At 39.0% G+C, this 21,800-nt stretch overlaps 1 protein-coding gene across 23 annotated transcripts in view; it reads left to right on the plus strand.

The window, feature by feature from the left end:
* Positions 1-21,800, plus strand: part of ABCA16 (ATP binding cassette subfamily A member 16) — a 223,653-nt gene that overhangs the window by 170,757 nt on the left and 31,096 nt on the right. The gene's annotated exons all lie outside the window — the stretch shown is intronic.

Raw genomic sequence — 21,800 nt, forward strand, 5'->3', positions numbered from 1 at the left:
ATAGAGACATGAATTTGGAATTCATCAAGGTACAAGTGAAATTTAAACTGTGGAAGTAGATGAGATGATCGATTGGGAGTGTGTATAATAATTAGAAGAAAGTATGGGCTGAATCCTGAGGGTTATCAACATTTCTAAGACACACAGAGAGAGAACAACTGAAGAAGAAATTGGGGAGGATTAATGAATTAGGAGGAAAATTTGGATAAAGTTTTATCACAGTCCACATGAAGAGAAAATTTCAAGAAGGAAATGAAACAGTGATGTCAGGCAAGATAGACTGAACAATGTCCACTGGACATCATTGAAACCTGAATGCAGTGGGATAACAAATAAGCAAGTATGGATGAGGAAATAATGAGTGTGGACCAAACTTAGACGAAAGGCAGCTGTCAAACAAAAGGGGGAAAAGAATGACACCCAGAGTTTAAGGGGATGACAAGGCCAGAACTGTAATTTTAGCAACTAGAACATGTTTATATAAGTGAGGGTAAACAGTAAAAGGAAATTTAAAATGTATAGCAACAGGAGCTATCTGAGAAAAGAAGGTATTCATTCAAATGGACCATAAATCAAAACAATATAAAAAGGTATAAAAGTAGCCAGTCTCGAGGGAGTGACGTCAGCTTCATGGTGGAGTGAGTTTTCCCCTTTGTCTCTCTCCTCTAAGTTACAACAAGTTGGACATCCATTGACCAACATAGGATTCACTATTCAGCACAATAGGATGCATAAGAGATCCAGGCATCTATACAGTTGAATATGGGTGGACTGGACCCCTGGGGGGCGGTGGAACTCTAGAGGAGCACCCCACTTTCCCAGTAGCAGCCATCCAGGGAACAGACCTCCACACTGACCTACATGCCTCCAGGAAAACAGAGCTTTCTAGAGGGGTACCAGTGGGGGTGGAGACATAGCCTGCATGCCCATGACAGGGGTGCAGAAGGCAGCCAGCTTGCTACCTGCCCATCTCCCAGCAGACATAACCTGTGCACAAACAAGCAGTTCTGGCAGGGGTGGAGAAAGCAGGCCAGCTTACTACCTGCCTGTCTCCCAGTGTAAATAGCCTGATTGCCCCGTGAGTTGTCCTGGCAGAGGTGGAGAGGGTGAATCGGATTGCTACCTGCCCCTCTACCAGTAGATCAAGTGTGTGCACCCTCTCCCCATCCCCTTGCAGTGTCCAGGTCTTTCCAACAGTGGAGACAGTATACAAAACTCAGATTTTCCCAGCTGAGGTGGGGGCTCTGACCTAAGTCTTCAAAACATACCAGCTAGCATCAGAGACCAGAGGCTGCACAGCAAGCAACAACAAAAACCTCTCCCTGCTTAGCCCCTACTCCCCCTGGCAGTGGCAAGTGGAACCTGCAACCAAGGGCTTCAGGAACCAAAAAGAACTGGTGACCCAGTCCCCAGTGGCAGCATCCCTAACACCAGCTCCACCAGCTGCAGGGTCTACATACAATTCCCTGGGTCCCCGGGCCCTTGGCAGCAACAATGACACCTGTGAACCCAGCACGCCTGGAAGCAGTGCAACCAGCACCCCCCAGACAACCAAGGAACAGCAGCACAGGTGGTATACAGGGCAGCAGCATCCAACCCCGTGGAAAGCCAGTGGAGGGACATGAGGCTCAGGCAACCCCAGAAGCAGTAGAAGTGTTCACAGCCTGGTGACCCTTGTGGCAACACTTGAGACTAAAGTGAAGGCACCAGCAACCTTGGAGGCACAAGTGACAAAAGGAGGGCACTGAGGATGCCCCTGGCAGAGGCAGTGGAGGGTGGAAAGTGTAGGCTCTCAAATATAACCAGAAGCAGCACAGAGCCAAAGTAACCAAAGCCATAACTAAATAAGAAAGGTGGTTACTACCACAAATGTGCCAGCATAGGACCTATTCATCAAAAACCATGAAGAATTTCAGTAACATGGTAGAATAGAAGGAGGATGACCGCTCTCCAGAAACCAAGCTTGAAGTCACAGCAGATTACAATCTGACTGACAGAGAATTCAAAATAGCTGTCACAAAGAGCTCATTGAGTTACAAGAAAACTCAGAAAGACAGTTCAATAAACTCAGGAATAAAATTAATGAACAGAAGGAGTACTTCACCAAAGAGATTAAAACTATTAAAGAAAAACAAACAGGAATTCTAAATATGAAGAACACAATAAATGAGATGATAAATAATGTAGAATGCATTAAAAATAGAGCAGATCATGTGCAGAAGATAATTATGAGCTCAAGAATAGAAACCTAGAAATGAGTCAAGTGGAGGAGAAGAGGGAACTAAGTTTTTTTAATGAAGAAATTCTAGAGACATCAGCAACATGGCAGAGTGAGCTGTTCCCTCTGTCTCTCCCACTTTTGAACTACAACTAAATGGACATTCACTGACCAACAGAGGAAGCCCACCCGGCACAACAGGATGCATGAGAGACACATGCAGCTACACATCAGAGGGTGGATGGACTAGCCCCCCAGGAAGTGGCAGAGATATGTGAGCACTCCCTACTCTACCCCAGTAGCCCTGTGCATGCACATGAATGCTTTCCTACCTACACAAACACCCCAAAAGTGGACACACACACTGGGGCTTGGGTAGAAGCAGCCCATGGCAGCCCTTAGCCTGCTCATAATCACTTTCCCAGTAGGGAAAGGGAGTCCGCCATGCACCTGTGGTGCCAAAGAGTGGCCGTAGCTTAATCCCTGCAAGGAAGCTCAGCCCACCAAGCACAGTGGCCACAAACAGAGGCCACAGCAGATCTAAATGCTGGGGCAAGCACACTCCAAGCTGCACAAGTACCCATAGTGCTGCTGAGCTGCCTAAGAGGGAACATGACCCATGGCAGCTGTGGGAAGAGGCAGCAGCAGCACTTAGCCCGCTGGTGATCACCTTCCCAGCATGTAGGGGAAGCCCACTGTGCACCTGCTGTGCCAAGTAGCAGCCCTAGATCTGTCCCTGCAAGGAAGCTCAGCCCACCAAGCACAGTGGCCCTAACCACAAGCAGAGGCCTCAGCAGATCTACACACTGGGGCTGGTATTCTCCAGGCCCACACAGGCACCTATAGTGCTGCTGAACCCAGAAAGAGAGAGTAAGTCCCAGACAGCTGGGGGAAGAGGTGGTGGCCGCTATTAGCCCATTTGTGTCCACTTTTCCCATGGGGAGGGGGAGCCCAATGAGCCCCTGTGATGCCAAGGAGTGGCCCTAGCACTGTCCTGCAAGGCAGTCCCAGCTACCAACCACAGTACACACAAGTGACTGAATGTTCCAAGCCATATAATAGTAAAAAATGGCAAAAATCAATGACAAAGAAAAAATATGGAGAGCAGCAAGGCAGAAGAAAATAACCTACAAAGGAAACCCTATTAGGCTGTGAGCAAATTTCTCAGCAGAAACTCTAAAGGCTAGGAGAAAATGGGATGATATATTCAAAATACTGAAAGATAAAAACTTTCAGCCAAAAATACTCTATCCATTGGAACTTTTTTTCAGACACAATGGAGAAATAAAAGCTTTCCCAGATAAACAAAAGCTGAGGGAGTTCATCGCCATTAGACCTCCCCTACAACAAATAAAGTTGCCCTCACACCAGAAACAAAAATTGAAAGGTCTACAAAGCTCTGGGCAGGAAGATAAGTAGACAGACCTAACATAAAACTGCAGCTCTCTACCAGAACAGGGAGGCAAAGACTCAATTACAACTTAAAAGATAAAGGGAAGAAGGCATCAAAAGTAATGATTCAACTTAATCACAAACTCACAACATTAAAAACAGAGCAAGTTGTAACACCAATTACTCAGAGGGGGAGAGGGAAGGGAAGGAACCTTCTTAGGTTAATGGAGATAAGAGGCAATGAGAAAATTGACTATCTCACCTACAAGATCTTCCATACAATCCTCATTGTAACCACTAAACTAAAAATCAGAACAGAGCCACAAATCACAAAAAGAGAGAAAAATGAAAAAGGCCCCTCAGAAAATGACCAAAATGAAATGGTAATCAGAAACACAAAGGAAGAGAAACAATAGAAACAAAGAACAACCAGAAAACAACAGATAAAATGGCAATGTTAAGTCCTCATATATCAGGAATCACTCTAAATGTAAATGGATTGAATTCTCCAATCAAAAGACACAGAGTAGTTAGATGGATTAAAAAACAAGACCCAACAATATGCTGCCACCAGGAAACACATCTCAGTTCCAAAGACAAACATAGGCTTAGAGTGAAGGAATGGAAGACAATACTCCAAGCTAATGGCAAATAAAGGAAAGCAGGTGTTGCCATACTTATATCAGACAAAGCAGACTTCAAGTTTAAAAAGACATTGAGAAACAATGAGGGGCAGTATATAATGATAAAAGAGACATTCCAACAAGAGGATGTAACATTTATTAATATATATGTACCTAACACAGGGGCATCAAAGTACATAAAACAATTATTAACAGACCTAAAGGGAGAAATTAACAGCAACACAATAATAGTAGGGGACCTCAACACCCCACTTACATCAATTGACAGATCATCCAGACAAAAAGTAAACAAGGAAATAGTAGATTTAAACAAAACACTTGATCACATGGACTTAATAGATACCGAGAGAGCATTCCATCCAAAAGCAACAGAATACGCATTCTTCTCAAGTGCACATAGATCATTCTGAAAGATAGCCCATATGTTGGGAAACAAGGCAAGCCTCAATAAATGTAAGAAGATTGAAATCGTCCCAACCATCTTTTCCAACCACAATGCTGTGAAGCTACAAATCAACCACAAGGAAAAAACTGGGAAAGTCAGAAATATGTGGAGGCTAAACAACATACTATTGAACAACCATTGGATGAAGGAAAAAAATCAAAGGGGAAATTAAAAAATAAGTGGAGAGAAAACAAAAAGGAAAATACAGCATACCAACTCTCATGAGATGCAGCAAAAGCAATCTTAAGAGAGAAATTCATAGCAATACAGGCCCAGATCAGCAAGCCTGAAAAATCTCAACTAAGTAATCTTAAAATGCACCTAAAAGAGCTAGAAAAAGAACAAAAAAAAGTCCAAAGTCAGCATAAGAAGGGAAATAATTTTAAAAATAGCAGAAATAAATGAAATAGAGACTAAAAAAAAAAGCCAGTAGAAAGGATTAATGAAGCTAAGAGCTGATTCTTTGAGAAGACAAACAAAATTGGCAAACCCTTAGCCAGACTCACCAAGAAAAAAAGGAGAGAAGGCTCAAATAAATAAAATTTGAAATTAAAGAGGACAAATTATAACAGATACTGCAGTAATACAAAGGATTATAAAAGAATACTATGAAAAACTATATGCCCACAAATGGGATAACCAAGAAGAAATGGATAAATTCTCAGACTCATATAACCTGCCAAAACTGAGTCAAGAAGAAATAGATAATCTGAATAGATCAATAACAACTAAAGAGATTGAGACAGTAATCAAAATCCCCCCAAAAATCAAAAGTCCAGAACGAGATGGCTTCTCTCGAGAATTCTACCAAACATTCAAAGAAGATTTAATACCTATCTTTCTCAAACTATTCCAAAAAAATTGAAGAAGATGTAATGTTTCCTAACTCATTCTATGAAGCCAACATTACCCTGATACCAAAACCAGAAAAGGACAACACAAAGAAGGAAAACTACAGGCCAATATCACTGATGAACTTAGATGCAGAAATCCTCAAGAATATATTGGTAAACCAAATACAGCAATGCATTAAAAGGATTGTATACCACGATCAGGTGGGATTTATTCCAGGGACACAGGGATAGTTCAACATCTGCAAATCAATGTGATACGTCACATTAAAAAAATGAGAAATAAGAATCACATAACCATCTCAATAGATGCAGAGAAAGCATTTGACAAGATATAACATCCATTTATGATTTTTAAAAAACTGTTAATAAAATGGGTATAGAAGGAAAGTACCTCAATATTATAAAGGCAATATATGACAAACCCACAGCCAACATCATACTCAATGGTGAAAAACGGAAAGCCATCCCTCTGAGAACAGGAACAAGACAAGGGTACCCACTGTCACCACTCTTATTTAACATAGTACTGGAGGTTTTGGCCAGAGAAATTAGGCAAGAAAAGAAGTAAAAGGAATCCAAATTGGAAAGGAACAAGTGAAACTTTCACTATTTGCAGATGACATGATTCTGTATACAGAAAAACCTAAAGAATCCACCAGAAAACTATTAGAAATAATCAACAACTACAATACAGTTGCAAGGTACAAAATCTATTATAAAAATAAGTTGCACTTCTGTACACCAACAATGAACAACAGAAGGAGAATTCAAGAATATAATCCTATTTACAATCACAACAAAAAGAATAAAATATCTAGGAATAAAGTTAACCAGAGAGGTGAAAGACCTGTACACTCAAACCTATAAGAGATTAATGAAAGAAATTGAAGAAGACATAAAGAAATGTAAAGGTATTCCATGTTCATTGGTCAGAAGAATAAACATAGTTACAATATCCATACCACATGAAGCAATCTACAGAATCAATGCAATCCCAATCAGAATCCCAATGACATTCTTCACAAAAACAGAACAAAGAATCCAAAAATTTAGGGAGATCCAAGATGGCGCCGTGAGTAGTCCTCTTTGTCTCTCGCCCTTCGAGTCTACAATTATTTGGACACTTATCGCTTGACAAAGGATATCCAGACAGCATCTCAGGACGTCTGAGACACCCACGCGACTATACATCGGAAGACGGACGGACTTTCCTCCGGGAGGATGTGGAAATAGGTGAAAACTCTCCGACCCCGACGGGCAGCCTAGTACCCGCAAGCGGCTTTCTTCCAACGGACGCCCCCAGAGGATCCACACACATCTAGGGCAGGAGCGAGAACACAACAGAGGAGCGACGGTGGAAACAGGTGACCAGAACCCTACCTAAACCCCCCGCAGTTACTCCTAAACGCAGAGGGAAACTTTGGAGTTGCACACCTGAGCCCGCGGGGAGAGTCTCTCCCCGCCATTGGCGGGGAGACCCAGCCTGGTGCTCGGGGCACCCGGAGGGTCCCAGAGAGAGTCACGGAGGGTACGGAGGTCTCCCAGCTGCCGTTGCCCGCCCCGTGGGACTAGGGATTGCCGGAGATCTCGGAGAGGACCGGGGCTGGGGGAACTTTCAAAGGCCGGTTCTGCGACCCGGAGGGGAAGCGCCGGAGCTCCACCCAGGCAGCAGACAAAACTCTCTGTCTGCCATTAGCAGAGGGATCACGCTGAGCATTCACGGCTCCGGGAGAGGCCCGGAGAGAATCCCAGAGAGCAGGGCAACCCCCAGCTGCCATTGCCTGCCCCGTGGGGCTAGAGATTGCCAGAGATCTCGGAGAGGACCAGGGTGGGGGGAACTTTCAAAGGCTGGTCCTGCGACCTGGAGGGGAAGCGCCACAGTTCCGCCAGGCAGCAGTCAAAACTCTCTGTCTGCCATTAGCAGAGGGGCCACGCCCAGCATTCAGGGCTCCCGGGAGAGGCCCGGAGAGAAGCCCAGAGGGCGGGGTGACCCCCAGCTGCCGTTGCCCGCCCCATGAGACTAGGGATTGCCGGAGATCTCGGAGAGGACTGGGGCTGGAGAGAGTTCCAGAGACCCAGCTTAGTAGCCTAGGGGGAAACCCTACAGGCTCACAGCAGCCTTAGGGAAAGCCTCTGCACAGCACCAGTAGAAGGCACCCAGCCGCCAGCCACAAGGCTGGAAGACCCCAGGGCAAAAGCAGCATAGCTAGGTGTACTAACCACAGACTGTAGAAGATGCCAATAGCTCTCCTGTGACCCATAGAGGACAAGTGAGATTCGGTGGGTGCCGACAGCAACGGAGTGACAAATATAAGTGATCCCACCCCTGGCTGCTGGAAAAGCCCATAACACCGTTGCAGACCCCAAGGAGAGAGCACATGTAGGTGGGCTGCAACAGTAGGCACCTGCAGCCTGAAGCCCCCCTGTGACGGCCCCCACGGCAGAGGAGGGAATCCAAAGGGCCACTGTGGCTACGAAGAGGGGCCCAGGCCCAGTTAGCAACTACGGACAGGGTTCCTGGTTGGTGAAGTATAAACAGCTGCTCCCCCCACCGCAGCAGCTGAAACAAGTGAAAGGAGCAACTAAACTCTATCTCCATGCGGAGGCACAAATCAACAACATCAAGCAATATGAAAAAATACATTAAATCTCCAGAACAGAAAGAAAGTAACAAATACACAGAAAACAATCCCAAAGAAAATGAGATATATAACCTAAATGATGATGACTTCAAAACAACCATCATTAAAATTCTCAATGAGTTAAGAGAGAATTCTGACTGACAACTCAACGAGTTCAGGAGCTATGTCACAAAAGAGTTTGATAGGATAAAGAAGAACCAAACAGAAATACTGGAAATGAAGAACACAATAGAGGAGATTAAGAAAAATCTAGATGCTCTGAACAGTAGGGCCGATAATATGGAGGAAAGAATTAGCAATTTGGAAGATGGCAATATAGAATTGCTGCAGGCAGATGAGGAGAGAGAAGCAAGACTAAAAAGAAATGAAGAAACTCTCCGAGAATTATCAGACACAATTAGGAGATGCAACGTAAGGATTATAGGTATTCCAGCGGGAGAAGAGAAGGAGAAAGGGGCAGAAAGCCTATTCAAAGAAATAATGGCTGAGAACTTCCCAAATCTGGTGAGAGAGATGGATCTTCAGGTGACAGAAGCCAATAGATCTCCAAACTTTATCAATGCAAGAAGACCAACTCCACGGCATATAGTAATGAAGCTAGCTAAAGTCAACGACAAGGAGAAAATATTAAGGACAGCCAGGCAAAAGAAACTAACCTACAAAGGAACCCCCATCAGGCTATCAGCAGATTTCTCAGCAGAAACTTTACAGGCTAGAAGAGAGTGGAATGATATATTCAAAAATCTGAAGGACAAAAATCTACAGCCGAGAATTCTCTACCCAGCGAAAATATCCTTCAAATACGATGGAGAAATAAAAAATAAACAAAAATTAAGGGAGTTCATTGCCACAAAACCTCCTCTTCAGGAAATCCTCAGGAAAACCCTCATTCCTGAAAAATCCAAAAAAGGAAAGGGGCTACAAAACCAAGAGCAGAGGAGATAAGTAGAAGGACAACAACAGAGAGTAGCAGCTCTACATCAGAACAGATTAAACCATGGGACGAGAAACAAAGGAAACTGAAGAAAACCGGAAAACAAGACACAAAATGGTAGTGGTAGGCCCCCACGTCTCAATAATCACTCTAAATGTAAATGGATTGAACTCCCCAATCAAAAGACACAGAGTGGCAGGATGGATCAAAGAACAAGATCCAACAATATGCTGCCTCCAGGAAACACACCTCAGCCCCAAAGACAAACACAGACTCAGAGTGAAGGGATGGAGAACAATACACCAAGCTAATAATGAACAAAAGAAAGCAGGTGTCGCTATACTAATATCAGACAAGGTAGATTTCAAAGCAAAACAGATAAAGAAAGATAAAGAGGGACAGTATATAATGATAAAAGGGACTCTCAACCAAGAAGACATAACACTTATAAATATATACGCACCCAACACAGGAGCACCAAAATTTGTAACGCAACTCTTAATAGAACTAAAAGAAGACATCAACAACAATACAATAATAGTAGGGGACCTCAACACACCATTAACACCAATGGACAGAACATCCAGACAGAAAATCAACAAGGAAATAATAGAATTAAATGAAAAATTAGACCAGATGGACTTAATAGATATATATAGAACACTTCATCCAAAAACAGCAGGTTACACATTCTTCTCAAGTGCACATGGAACATTCTCAAGGATTGACCATATTTTGGGAACCAAAGCAAACATCAATAAATACAAGAGAGTTGAAATAATATCAAGCATCTTTTCTGATCATAACGCTATTAAACTAGAAATCAACTACAAGAAAAAAGCAGAGAAAGGTGCAAAAATGTGGAGACTAAACAACACGCTTCTCAACAAACAATGGATCATTGAAGAAATTAAAGAAGAAATCAAATATTATCTGGAGACAAATGAAAATGAGAACACGACATACCAAATCATTTGGGATGCAGCAAAAGCAGTCCTAAGAGGGAAATTCATCGCAATACAGGCTCACCTCACTAAACAAGAAAAAGCTCACGTAAGCAACCTCAAACGACACCTAACAGAACTAGAAAAAGAAGAACAAACAAAGCCCAGAGTCAGTAGAAGGAGGGAAATAATAAAAATAAGAGCAGAAATAAACAATATTGAAACAAAAAAGACAATAGAAAGGATCAATGAAACAAAGAGTTGGTTCTTCGAAAGAATTAACAAAATTGACAAACCCCTAGCCAGACTCACCAAGAAAAGAAGAGAGAAATCGCAAATTAATAAAATCAGGAATGACAGAGGAGAAATCACAACAGATACCAATGAAGTACAAGAGATCATAAGAGAATACTATGAAAAACTATATGCCAACAAATTGAACAACCTGGAAGAAATGGACAAATTCCTAGACTCCTACAATCTCCCCAAACTGAATCAGGAAGAAATGGAGAATCTGAATAGACCAATCACAAGTAAGGAAATAGAAACGGTAATCAAAAACCTCCCCAAAAACAAGAGTCCAGGACCAGACGGCTTCTCTGGAGAATTCTACCAAACATTCAAAGAAGACTTAATACCTATTCTCCTCAAACTGTTCCAGAAAATTGAGAAAGACGGAGAACTCCCTAACACATTCTATGAAGCCAACATCACTCTGATCCCCAAACCTGACAAGGACAACACAAAGAAGGAGAACTACAGGCCGATATCACTGATGAACATAGATGCAAAAGTCCTCAACAAAATTTTGGCAAACCGAATACAGCAATACATCAAAAAGATTATACACCATGATCAAGTGGGATTTATACCAGGGACACAGGGATGGTTCAACATCCGCAAGTCAATCAACGTGATACACTACATCAATAAAATGAAAAACAAAAACCACATGATTATCGCAATAGATGCAAAGAAAGCATTCGACAAGATCCAACACCCATTTATGATAAAAACCCTCAGTAAAATGGGTATAGAAGGAAAGTACCTCAACATAATAAAGGCCATATATGATAGACCCACAGCCAACATCATACTCAATGGACAAAAGCTGAAAGCCATCCCTCTGAGGACAGGAACAAGACAAGGGTGCCCACTTTCACCACTCCTATTCAACATAGTACTGGAGGTGCTGGCCAGAGCAATTCGGCAGGAAAAAGAAATAAAAGGAATCCAAATAGGGAACGAAGAAGTAAAACTCTCGTTGTTTGCAGACGACGTGATCTTATACATAGAAAACCCCAAAGAATCCACAGAAAAACTATTAGAAATAATCAACAACTACAGCAAAGTAGCAGGGTATAAAATTAACGTGCATAAATCAGTAGCATTTCTATACACTAACAATAAACTAACAGAAAAAGAACTCAAGAACTCTATCCCATTCACAATCGCAACGAAAAGAATAAAATACCTTGGGATAAACTTAACCAAGGAAGTGAAGGATCTATACAATGAAAACTACAAGACTTTCCTGACAGAAATAGGCGATGACATAAAGAGATGGAAAAACATTCCTTGCACATGGATTGGAAGAATAAACATAGTTAAAATGTCCATACTACCTAAAGCAATATACAGATTCAATGCTATCCCAATCAGAATCCCAAGAACATTCTTCACAGAAATTGAACAAACAATCCTAAAATTCATATGGGGGAACAAAAGACCGCGAATTGCTAAAGCAATCCTGAGCAAGAAAAACAAAGCCGGCGGAATCACAATCCCCAATTTCAAAACATACTACAAAGCTACAGTGATCAAAACAGCATGGTACTGGTACAAAAACAGGTCCACAGATCAATGGAACAGAATTGAAAGCCCAGAGATAAAACCACACATCTATGGACAGCTAATCTTCGACAAAGGAGCAGAGGGCCTACAATGGAGAAAAGAAAGTCTCTTCAACAAATGGTGCTGGGAAAACTGGACAGCCACATGCAAAAGATTGAAAATTGACCATTCTTTTTCACCACACACCAAAATAAACTCAAAATGGATCAAAGACCTAAAGATTAGGCCTGAGACAATAAGTCTTTTGGAAGAGAATATAGGCAGTACACTCTTTGACATCAGTTTCAAAAGAATCTTTTCGGACACTGTAACTCCTCAGTTGAGGGAAACAATAGAAAGAATAAACAAATGGGACTTCATCAGACTAAAGAGCTTCTTCAAGGCAAGGGAAAACAGGATTGAAACAAAAAAACAGCTCACTAATTGGGAAAAAATATTTACAAGCCACTTATCCGACAAAGGGTTAATCTCCATAATATACAAAGAACTCACACTGCTTAACAACAAAAAAACAAACAACCCGATCAAAAAATGGGCAGAGGACATGAACAGACATTTCTCAAAAGAAGATATGAATATGGCCAATAGACACATGAAAAGATGTTCATCATCGCTAATCATCAGGGAAATGCAAATCAAAACTACACTAAGATATCACCTTACCCCCGTTAGATTGGCAAAAACATCCAAAACCAAGAACGACAAATGTTGGAGAGGTTGTGGAGAAAGAGGAACCCTCATACACTGTTGGTGGGAATGCAAACTGGTACAGCCACTATGGAAAACAGTATGGAGATTTCTCAAAAAGTTAAAAATAGAAATATCCTATGACCCAGCCATCCCATTACTGGGTATCTATCCTAAGAACCTGATATCAGATATCTCAAGAGTCCGTTGCACCCCTATGTTCATCGCAGCATTATTTACAATAGCCAAGACTTGGAACCAGCCTACATGCCCAGAAACTGATGATTGGATAAAGAAGATGTGGTATATATACACAATGGAATACTACTCAGCCATAAAAAAAGACGAAATTGGCCCATTCACAACAACGTGGATGGACCTCGAGGGCATTATGTTAAGCGAAATAAGTCAGTCAGAGAAAGACGAACTCTATATGACTCCACTCATAGGTGGAAATTAGTATATTGAGAAGGAGATCTGATTGGTGGTTACCAGGGAAAAGGGGGGGTGGGGGGAGGGTACGGAGGGGGAAGTGGTGTACCCACAACATGACTAACAAAAATGCACAACTGAAATCTCACAAGGTTGTAATCTATCATAACATTAATAAAAAAAATTTTTTAAAAATTAAAAAAAAAGAATCCAAAAATTTATATGGAACAACAAAAGACCCAAATAGCCAAAGCAATCCTGAGAAAAAAGAACAAAGCTGGAGGCATCACAATCCCTGACTTCAAAACATACTACAAAGTTATAATAATAAAAACAGCATGGTACTGGCACAAAAACAGAAACACAGATCAGTGGAACAGAATTGAAATCCCAGAAATAAAACCACACATATATGGACAGTTAATCTTCGACAAAGGAGCCAAGAACATAAATGGAGAAAGGAAAATTTCTTCAATAAATTGTTTTGGGAAAACTGGACAGCCACATGCAAAAGAATGAAAGTAAAGTAAACCATTATCTTGCACCATACACAAAATCAACTAAAAATGGATTAAAGATTTGAATGTAAGACTTGAAACCATAAAACTCCTAGAAGAAAATATAGGCAGTACATGCTTTGCCATTGGTCTTAGCAACAACTTTTCAAATACCATGTCTACTCAGGCAAGGGAAACAAAAGAAAAAGTTAACACATGGGATTACATTAGACTAAAAACCTTCTGAAAAGCAAAGGAAACCATTAACAAAACGAAAAGACAACCCACCAACTGGGAGAAAATATTTGCAAATCATTTATCTGACAAGTGGTTGATCTCTAAAATATATAAAGAACTCATACAACTTAACAACAACAACAAAAACCTAATCAATAAATGGGCAGAGGATGTGAACAGACATTTTTCCAAAGAAGATATACAGATGGCCAACAGACACATGAAACGATGTTCAACATCACTAATTACTAGGGAAATGCAAATCAAAACTACAATGAGATATCACCTTGCACCTATCAGAATGGCTATAATTACCAAGGAAAAACCAACAAATCTTGGAGAGGATGTGGAGAAAAGGGAATGCTCATACACTGCTGATGGGAATGCAAACTGGTGCAGGAACTATGGCAAACACTATGGATATTTCTCAAAAAATTAAATAGAAATACCACATGATCCAGCTACCATACTACTGGGTTTTTATCCAAAGAACTTGAAATTAATGATCCAAAGAGATTTATGCACCCCTATGTTCATTGCAGCATTATTCACAATAGCCAAGATGTGGAAGCAACCCAAGTGCCCTTCTACAGGTGAATGGATAAAGAAGATGTGGTATATATATATAATGGAATACTACTCAGCCATAAAAAAGGACAAAATCATTCCATTTGCAACAACATGGATGGATCTTGAGGATATGATGTTAAGCGAAATAAGCCAGATAGAGAAAGAAAAATACTTCATGATTTCACTCATATGTGGAAGATAACAAATACATGGATAAAGAGAACAGATTAGTAGTTACCAGAGGGGAAAGAGATTTGGGGTGGGTGAAAGAGATAAAGGGGCACATATGTATGATGATGGGTAAAAATTAGAATACTGGAGGTGAGCATAACAAAGTGTATTCACAAACTGATAAACAATATACATCCTAAATTACACAATATATACCATTATAAACCATTATGATCTTAATAAAATTACTTGAAAAAAATGAAGAAATTCTTTGAGAAACATCTGACTCAATTAGGAAAAGTAACATAAGGATTATTGGTATCCAAGAAGGAGAAGAGAGGGAGAAAGGAGCAGAGAGCACATTCAAAGAAATAATAACAGAACTTCCCACACCTCGGGGGAAAACTAGACATGCAAGTACATGAAGCTAATAAAAGTCCTAATTATCTCAAGGCAAAAACACCTTCTCCAAGACATATACTATTAAAACTGTCAAAAGTCAATGACAACAAAAAAATATTAAGGGCCGCAAGAGAAAAGACAATAACCTACAAAGGAACATCCATCAGGCTTTCAGTGAATTTCTCAGCAGAAACCCCGCAGGCTAGAAGAGAGTGGAATGATATATACAAAATACTGAAAGATAAAAATTATCAGCCAAGAATACTCTATCCAGTGAAATTATCCTTCAGATATGACAGAGAAATAAAAACTTTCCCAGGCAAACAACTGCTGAGGGAGTTCACCACCACAAGACTTGCCCTACAAGAAATGTTGCAAGGAGCCCTACTATCTGAAACTAAAAAGCAAAAATTTACAAAACCTTGAGGAAGGAGGTAAATAGATGGAATCAGAAAACTGCAGCTCAATATCAAAATAGATTAGTAAACAATTATAAAAGATAAAGGGAAAGAAAGCATCAAAATAACTGTAACCAATATAATTAGCTCAGAAACTCACAACACGAAAAAGAAGAATTTGTGACAACAAAAACATAGAAGGGGGTTAAGATGGAACCTGCATAAGCTTATGGAGATAAGAGGCAATCAGAAAAAGGACTATTTCATCTATGAGATCTTTTACACAAACCTTACGGTAACCACAAAACAAAAATCAGAGCAGAGTCACAAAGCATAAATAAAGAGAAAGTAGAGAAAAACATCACAGAGAACCTCCAGACTGAAATGGCAGACAGAAATTCAAGAAAAAGAAACAACGAGAATACAGGACAACTAGAAAGCAAAAGATAATGGTAGTATTAAGCCCTCATTTATCAACATCACTCTAAATGTAAATAGATCAAATTTACCAATCAAAAGACACAGAGTAGCTGGATGGATTAAGAAACAAGATCCAACAATATACTGCCTCCAGGAAAAAAGATCTCAGCTCTAAAGACAAACATAGGCTTAGAGTGAAGGGATGGAAGATGATACCAAACAGCCATTGGATCAATGAAGAAATCAAAGGGAAATCAAAAAATACCTGGAGACAAATGAAAATGAAAACGGTACATACCAACTCTTATGGGATGCAGCAAAAGCAGTACTAAGAGGGAAATTTATAGCAATACAGGCCTACCTCAAAAAACAAGAAAAATCTCAAATCGGTAATTTTAAATGACACATAAAATAACTGGGAAAAAAAAAAGACCAAAGCCCAAAGTCACTCGAGGGAAATAATAAAAATTGGAGCAGAAATAAAAAGAGACTAAAAAAACAATAGAAAGGATCAATAAAGCTAAGAGCCGGCTCTTTGAGAAGATAAGCAAAACTGACAAAGCCTTAGCCATACTCACTAAGAAGAAAAGAGAGAAGACTCAAATACATAACATCAGAAATGAAAGAGGAGAAGTTACAGTGGATACCATAGATATACAAAGGATTATAACAGAATACCATGAAAAGCTATATGCAAACAAATTTGATAACCTAGAAGAAATAAATAAATTCTTAGAATCATATAACCTCCTAAAACTGAATCAAGAGGAAATAGAGAATCTGAACAGATCAATCACAAGTAAAGAGAGAGAAACAGTAATCTAAAGCCTCCCAAAAAACAAACATCCAGGACCAGATGGCTTCCCTGGTGAATTCTACCAAACATTCAAAGATTTAAAAACCTATCATTCTCAAACTATTCCAAAATGTTGAAGAGGATGGGATGCTTCCTAACTCATTCTACAAGGCTAATGTTACCCTGTTACTAAAACCAGACAAGGACAACACAAAAAAGGAAAATTACAGGCCAATATCCCTGATGAACATACATACAAAAATCCTCAACAAAATACTAGCAAATCAAATACAACAATACATTAAAAGAATCATACACCATGATCAAGTGGGATTTATTCCAAGGATGCAGGGATGGTTCAACATCTGGAAATCAATCAATGTGATACACCACATTAAAAAAATAAAGAATAAAACCATATGATCATCTCAATAGATGCAGAGAATGCATTTGACAAGGTCCAACAGCCATTTATGATTAAAAATCCTTAATGTGTACAGAAAGTACCTCAACATAATAAAGGCCATATATGAAAAACCCATAGCCAATATCATATGCAATGGTGAAAAACTGAAAGCTATTCCCCTGAGAACAGGAACAAGACAAGGATGCCCACTCTTCCCACTCTTATTCAACATAGTACTGGAAGTTTTAGCCAGAGCAATTAGACAAGAAAAATAAATAAAAGGGATCCAATTAAGAAAGGAAGTAGTAAAACTGTCACTATTTGTGGATGATATGATTCTATATATAGAAAACTCTAAAGAATCCACCAAAAACCTACTAAAAATAATCAAGAAATACAGTAAAGTGGCAGGGTACAAAATCAACATACAAAAGTCAGTTGCATTTCTATACACTAAGAACAAACTAACAGAAAGAGAAGTAAAAAATACAATCCCATTTGCAACCACAAGAAAAAGAATAAAATATCTAGGAATAAATTTCACCAAGGAGGTGAAAGACCCATACACTGAAAACTATAAGACATTATTGAAAGAAATCGAAGAAGACATTCAGAAATGGAAAAATATTCAAGGTTCATGGGTTGGAAGCATAAACATAGTTAAAATGTCCATACTACCTAAAGCAATCTACAGATTCAATGCAATCCCAATCAATCCCAATGACATTCTTCATGGAAATAGAACAAATAAACCTAAAATTTATATGGAACAACAGAAGATGCCAAATAGCCAAAGCAATCCTGAGAAAGAAGAACAAAGCTGGAGGTATCACACTCCCTGATTTCAAAATATACTACAAAGCTATAGTAGTCATAACAGCATCACACTGACACAAAAACAGACACACAGATCAATTGAACAGAATTGAAAGCCCAGAAATAAAATCACACATCTATGGACAGCTATTCTTTGACAAAGGAGCCAAGAACATACAATGGAGAAAGGAAAGTCTCTTCAATAAATTGTTTTGGGAAAACTGGACAGCCATGTGTAAAAGAATAAGAGTAGACCATTATCTTACACTATACACAAAAATTAACTCAAAATGGATTAAAGACTTGAATATAAGACCTGAAACTCCTAGAAGAAAATACAGGCAGTACATTCTTTGACATCAGTCTTAGCAGTATCTTTTTGAATATCATGTCTACTCAGGCAAGGGAAACAAAGGAAAAAATAAACAAATAGGACTGCATCAGAATAAAAAACTTCTGCAAAGCAGAGGAACCCGTGAACAAAACAAAAAGACAACCCACCAACTAGGAGAAAATATTTACAAATCTTATATCCAACAAGGAGTTTATCTCCAAAATATATAAAGAACTAATACTACTCAACAACAAAAAAAATGAACAACCTGATCAAAAAATGGGCAGAGGATATGTACAGACATTTTTCCAAAGAAGATATACAGATGGCCAACAGGCACATGAAAATATGTTCAACATCACTATTTATTAGGGAAATGCAAATCAAAACTACAATGAGATCACTTCACACACCTCACAGTGGCTATTATTAAAAAGACAAGAAATAACAAGTGTTGCAGGAGATGTGGAGAAAATGGAACCCTCATACACTGCTGATAGGAATGTAAATTGGTGCAGCCACTATGGAATGTAAATTGGTGCAGCCACTATGGAGATTCCTCAAAAAATTAAAAATAGAAATACCACATGATCTAGCCATTCCAATTCTGGATATTTATCCAGAGAACATGAAAACAAAAAGTCAAAAAGATATATGCACCACTATGTTCATTGCAGCATAATTCACAATAGCCAAGACTTGGAAACAACTTTAGTGCCCATCTGCAAATGAATGGATTAAAGAAAATGTGGTGTATATATGTGTGTATATATATATATATATATATATATATACACATATAATAAAATACTACTCAAGCATTAAAAAAAGACAAAATCATGCCATTTGCACCAATATGGATGGACTTTGAGGGTATTATTCTAAGCAAAATAAGTCAGATGGAGACAGCCAATTACCATATGATTTTACCTATATGTGGAAGATAAACAACCAAACACTAGATACAGAGAAGTTTGTTGGTTACCAGAGGGTGAGGTGGGCAGGAGGGAGGATGAAAGGAGTAAAGGAGCACATGTGTAAAGTGACAAATGCCAACTAGACTTTTGATGGGAAACATGATGTAATCTATAGAGAAACTGAAATATAATGATGTACACCTGAAATTTACACAATGTTGTAAGCCAATATGACCCCAATAAAATAATTTTTTTAAAAAGAAGATGTGATATATAGGTACAATGGTGTCTTATTCAATCATGAGAAAGAAGGAAATCCTGCTATTTGCGACAATGTGGATAGCCCTTGAGGACATTGTGCTAAGTGAGGTAAGACAGAAAAAGACAAAGACTGCATAATCTCATTTATATGAGGAATCTAAAAATGCCAAACTCAAACAGTAAGTAAGATTGTGGTTATCAGGGGCAGGGGGTGGGGGAATACGACAATTGTTTAAGGGTGCAATCTTGCGACTGGTAGACAAATAGTCCCTGGAGATTGAATGCACATAGTGAATATTGACAACAATGTTGTGTTATGGTCATCAAACTTGCTAAGAATCTAGATCTTAATTATTCCAACCACATAAAGAAATGATAATTAGGTGATGTGATAGAAGTGCTATCACTACAATGCTAATCGTATTAAAATATATAAATGTATCAAATCAACATGTTGTACACCTTGAATTTGTACAATGTTATATGTTATATTTCAATAAAGAAACCATAAAAGTATCAAGTCTCAATCCCTGTCCTACCACCTTTGCCTCATTCCTTCCCCAGCCCATACAAAAAGGGAACAACTTTTATCATTCTACAGTTTTTATGTATATACAATCAAATATAAAGATCTATTGTCCATTTTAACACAAAAGGTAGTATATTATACACAATCTTCTGGACCTTTCCAAATTGCTTTCCACATGTGGTTGTATAAATTTGCACTACACCAGCAGTGTTTGAGAGTGCCCATTTCCCTATACTGATCACAACAGAGTGTGTGATCACTCTTTTAATGTTTGCTTGTCTGGTAGGTTTTTAAAAATTGCATTTCAGTATTGTTTTAAATTTTCTCTTATTATAAGTTAGGTTGCATAACTTTTTAAATAAAAATTGTATATATTTAAGGTGTACCACATGATTTATATATGTATATAGTGAAATGATTACTACCATCAAACTAATCAACATATCTTCTCCTCACAGTTAACATTTTTTGTGTGTTTGTGATAAGAGCACCTGAAGTCTGCTGTCCTAGCAAATTTCCAGTATTCAATACAGTATTATTAACCAGAGTCATCATGCTGTATATTATATCTCCAGACTTAGTAATCCTACATTGCTGCAAATTTGTACCCTTTTCCCCCACCTCCCAGCTGCTGATACAACCATTCAACTCTTTGGTTCTATGTATTCAACTTTTCTAGTTTCCATATAAAAGTGAGATTATGCAGGTTATTTTCTTTCTATGTCAGGCTTATTTCATTTAGCATAATGTCTCCCAAGTTCACCCATGTTGATGTAAATGGCAGGATATCCTTTTTTAAGGCTAAATAATATTCCAGTGTGTGTGTGAGTGGGGTGTGTGTGTGTGTTTATCCATTCATCTGTTGACAGGTACTTAGGTTGTTTGTATATCTTAGCTATTGTGAATAATACTGCAATGAGTATGGGAGTGCAGATATCTCTTAGAAGTACTGATATCATTTCCTTTGCATATATAACCAGAAGAAGGATTGCTGGATCATATGGTAGTTCTATTTTTAGTTTTTTGAGGAACCTCCATACTGAATTCCATAATGGTTGCACCAATTTACATTCCTACCAACAGTGTACAAGGGTTCCCTTCTTTCCACACTCTCATCGACACTTGTCATCTCTTCTATTTTTGATAATAGCCATCCTAACAGGTGTGATGTGATACCTACGTGGTGTTTTGATTTGCATTTCCTGATTACTAGTGAGGTTGAGCATCTTTTCATATACATTTTGGCCATTGGTATGTCTTCTTTGGAAAAATGTCTATTCAGGTCCTTTGCCATTTTTAATCAGGTCTTTTTTGTTTTGTTTTGGGGCTTTTCCCCCAATATTGAGTTATATGAGTTTCTCATATATTTTGGATATTAACCTCTTATCAGATAGGTGATTTGCAAATATTTTTTCCCAGTTGGTAGGCTGCCTTTTCATTTTACTAGTGGTTTCCTTTGCTGTCCAGAAGCGTTTTAGTTTGGTGTAGCCCCGCTTATTTTTGCTTTTGTTCCTTGTACTTTGGGTATCATATCCAAAAGTCATTGCCATGACCAATGTCAAGGAACATCTTCCCTATGTATTCTTCTAGAATATTTACGGTGTCAAGTATTACTTTTAAGTCTTTAATCCATTTTGAGTTGATCGCTGTGTATGGTTTAAGTTAAGGGCCCAATTTCATTCTTTTGCATGTGAATATTCAGGTTTCCCAGCACCATTTATTGAAGAGATTATCCATTCCCCCCTGTGTATTCTTACTGCTCTTGCCAAAAACTAGTTGGTTATATATGCATGGTTTTATTTTGAGGCTCTAGATTCTGTTCCATTGGTCTATGTGTCTGTTTTTATGCAGTGCCATACTGTTTTGATAACTATAGCTTTGTAATATAGCTTGAAATTAGAAAGAATGATGCCTCCAGCATTGTTCCCTTCTCAGAATTGCTTTGGATATTTGGAGTCTTTGGTGATTCCATACAAATTTTAGGATTGTTTTCTCTATTT

Source organism: Equus caballus, chromosome 13, assembly GCF_041296265.1.
Source record: "Equus caballus isolate H_3958 breed thoroughbred chromosome 13, TB-T2T, whole genome shotgun sequence".
Classification (NCBI taxonomy): domain Eukaryota; kingdom Metazoa; phylum Chordata; class Mammalia; order Perissodactyla; family Equidae; genus Equus; species Equus caballus.